The sequence below is a fragment of the Arachis ipaensis genome, chromosome B02, assembly GCF_000816755.2.
Source record: "Arachis ipaensis cultivar K30076 chromosome B02, Araip1.1, whole genome shotgun sequence".
Taxonomy (NCBI): domain Eukaryota; kingdom Viridiplantae; phylum Streptophyta; class Magnoliopsida; order Fabales; family Fabaceae; genus Arachis; species Arachis ipaensis.
In genome coordinates, this window is record NC_029786.2 from 11,794,823 (window position 1) to 11,799,243 (window position 4,421).

Genomic DNA, 4,421 nt, shown 5'->3' on the forward strand with positions numbered 1-4,421 from the left:
TGTGATGTATTCAAAAACTGTATTACAGGTGGTAAAATATGAAGCAAAAAATCAAGGCATATATAAACGCAAATTATAAAATGTTACACCCAACGCAAGTCTAATAATACACCCAAGATTGCATAAAATATACACCCAACTGTCTGTGCTGTATTCAAAATGTATGAATTACATGTACTAAAATATAAAGAAAAACATCAAATGAAATATACACCCATAACCTGCGAATTTTTACAGCTTTTGTTCTATATGTATCTATATATGTGTCTATATGTAAATTGTGAATTAACAAAAATACACCCAAAAGAAACAGTGCTTTTACACCCATATTCTATAAAACTATACACCCAAAGAGTTATCCCCTGCTGCTGGTACCCTGAACTGATAATTCATAACGTGTCCTTGATATTGGCTGGAATTTGAATGCGCCGCTGATGCAGCATCAAACAGGTTTATCTGAATATAACACTCACACATTAGCTAAACTATTAACGAGAAAAATAAACTCAATCGCCACAAATTTAAAGAACATTACTTTTACCTCGCTTAAAACTTTCGTCTTCTTCTTCTTTGTGGCATTTGCAATCTGTTTCTCCAGCTTTGAACCTAGCCTGTTTTCTGGACGTCCTCTTGTTCGAATCCTTGGCGAGCTTTGAAGCTCGTTAACGGATTCCAAGTTGGCGTTTTCGTGGGATAAAGAAGATGTCCCCTTCCTTTTGGCTTTTAATGCTTCCATCTCGGCCATGACGTTATCGTACGCACGGTGCAGAATTGCAGTCAGCTCCTCCGATTCGGAGGCAAATTCGCAAATATTTTGCGAACGAAAAACCAATTGGTCGAACCTCTTGCTTCTTGGCTCCATTAGTGGCTCGTCGTGGCTGCTCTTGATGTGTGTGTGTCGCCTCTTTACCTTCTTGCTCCATCGTTCCAGTATATATCTAGGGGACACTTGGCTTACTTGTTCGAAGCTTAACACACTTAGTGCGTGACGGCACAGTATCCCTCTCGACTCGAATAATAAGCACTGGCATTTTACCTCGGCTGCAACTGAGTCGTAGGTAACCGCGAACTTGTTGAATATTGAGCTGGAAACTTGTTCTCCGACTTCGTATATTGAATAGCCTAGAGCGGAATTCTTTAATCTGGTGATACAATTCGCCTTTCTTCTGAATTGCGCTTGGACTTTCCTAAACTTTGCATGAGTGTACGCATCTTGAAACTGAGCTTCAATGGAGGATTTGGTTGCACACGGTATGACCGTATGAAAATCTGCAGCATCTGATTCTCTCTCTGCTTGCTCCCTGCTTCCGAGGCAATTATCGTATTGTTTGACGAACTGAATAAGCGAGCTATTCCGGGTGATGTACTTGTTAAAAAATGAATGCATGCTCTCGCTCCTTTGTGTGCTTCTCATCCCTGCCCAGAAGTGGTGATCCAGATAGATAGGAACCCATATGTGACGGTCTTCGTACAGATCTGCATAATACACCCAAACACAGACTGTAAAATACACCCGAGAGAACATACAATTTACACCTCTGCTGCAGATTTTAAAAACACATTACCTGAAAGCCACTTGTTGTCCGCAAGACCAAAATTCAGCAGAAAATCGTTCCAATTCCTATCGAATGAGTCTTTGCTATGAGAGTTCCAAACAACATGGCTCATTTCTTGTTCGATATCGGCATGTCCCTTGTACCCGTTTAATTTGCTTGGAATCTTCTTCATGATGTGCCAAATACACCAGCGGTGAACTGTTGTTGGCATACAGGCCTCTAAAGCCCTTTTCATTGACGCGCACTGATCGGTGAGAAACCCTTTCGGAGCGTTTCCTCCCATGCAACGAAGCCAGCATTGAAATAACCATTTGAATGATTCAATTTCTTCGTTCTTCATCAAAGAGCATCCGAGAAGTGTTGACTGACCGTGGTGATTCACCCCGACAAAAGAACCACAGACCAAATTATACCTGAAACAAATTACCATGGTCCAGAATGCAAAATAATTAGGTACACCGCAACAAATGCTTCGAATACACCCAATGAAAGAGCCAATATACACCTCTGCTGCGGATTCGTAAAAATAAATTAATTTAGCATCATAAACAGGGACAGTTTGTTATCTGTTTGTATTGTAGGTGGTGTCGAATGAAATGACGTCTCCGAAATACTCAAAGGCGGCTCTGCTTCTTGCATCGGCCCAAAAAGCCAGCTTAATCAATTGATCCTCCTCGAGTTCGAGCTCAAAAAAGAAATTCGGATTCTTCTCTTTCATTCTTAAGAAATATTTCCCGAATTCCTTTGCATCTTCTTGTTCGGAAACATTCCGCACTTCCCTGGTAATGTAATTCCTCACATCTTTTTCGATAAAATTTAACTCGCGGTGACCCCCGGCAGCCGCAACAAATGATTGGTAGGTTTTGCTTGGTCTGATACCGGCCTCCTCGTTATTCTCTATCGTACGACGAATGGACATGCTTAGTTTCCTGTGCTGTTTGAGCATCTCTGCTTTGCTTGGACAGCAGGGGTGTGAATGATCCAGCACAACCTTTGAAATGATCCAAGCACCGACATCCTTCAATGTGTGTATATAAATTCTTGCAGGACAGTTTAAACCGGCTGTCGGATTGGTCTTCTCGGTCGGAGATATTTTAGATTTCCATTTTCCCTCTCTGCTACATGTAATCAGTTGATTCTTAATCTCGTTTCCCTTCCTATTTGTGCACCGAACTCTTGTAGAGAAACCTGTAGCCTTGGCGTAGTTCCTGTAAAATTTTCCAGCATCTTCAAGGGTGGTAAAGGTCATTCTGACCTTCGGAACAAGCTCGTCATCAACAACCGAGAGAGGCTGCACAATACACCGTGTCAGAACTGTGAATACACCCATAGATATGATTCAAATACACCCAATAATGTCTAATATGATACACCCGAACCGCAACAACTCAACTACAGAATGACCTTTAAAGCCATAAACTGTAAATACACAGGCTGCAGAATACACCATGTCAAAAACTAAAAACACACCCAATCATGTCTGATATAATACACCTGAATAACAACAACTCAATTAAAATAACAAAAAACCAGTAAAGTGTAGATACACCCACACTTCTAGCTAAAATACACCCAAAGAAGAATTGATCTACACCCGAGCGTCTGCTATAAATTCCAGGTAATTAATCACAACTAATACATTGAATCGACAGATTCATGTTAACGTGTTACTTTCACAGTCAATGTTCAGCAATTTTTCAACTACACAATGCTATACAAATTACTGAAAGAAAATTCATACTAATCCTATGTAAATCAAACCTCAGGAACTTCGTTAGTTTCAAATTCATAATCCACTTTGCCTGGATTCAGCTGACAATCTGAGGTTGAATGATCCATTATCTTCAAAACGAGTTCAAACTTTGATTTCAGAAAATAACAAATCAAAATAGAAAACGAAGCTCGAGTTGCAGAGAGAGAAAAAGGTAACGTAAACGAAGAACATACCAGTGAGAAAAGGAGAGGAAAAGAACGATGGAGAAGAAGGAGGGAAGACGCGCGAGAAGAAGAACAACCAAATCTCAAAATAACAAAAACAAAGAAGGAAACAAATATTTTAAATTTGGTAGTTAGATATACGCGGGATGTTATATAGCACGTGTAATCAACGTACGTGGAGCAGTGCGTATTTTGATTTTATTGTTTAATGAACTTGTAAAGCATACAAACCATATGCAGAGCTTTTCCGAAAAAAATATCACTTAAACTTTAAGCTAAGTCTTTTGTACTGTTGTACACCATCATTCTTTTACTATTTTATTATTATTTGTCAGAATACTTTGACTATAATATCAGTGTTCTTGTTATGATATTTTTTTTCTCTTTCCACTTGGATTCTAATTTAGTAATTTTTTTATTTCTTGAAAAAAATGCACAGTACAATTATATGTTTTACTTTTTAAAATATTTTCTTAAAAATAGCAGATTTTCTTAATATTTTAACAATGGTTTATCATCAACTTAATATTTTCTTAGTATTTTTTTTAATAAAAGTGCATTGGTTGTCAATTTCCTTCGTATATTATTTTTTTAATATATAATTGCTTTAGATAATTATATATAGATTGAATACTTATACCTATAAATAAGACAAATTATAAATTTTGTTAAGATTATTGCTGCAATAACTTGATAATATGTACATAGATAATGTATTAACAAATAGTAATAGTTGCTAACATTAAAGTTTTTCTTGTAATACCAGAAAATTAAGCATTACAATCCTATAATGGCGAAAGGAATACTATTTTTTTTTCTGTTTGTCTTTCTAGTACTAATGCAAGTAGGTATAACCCTTTTTTTAGTCTTTTATTTTTTTTCCTCTAATTTTTTTATTGTTCTTGTGTTTTTTTTTTAAATTAATAA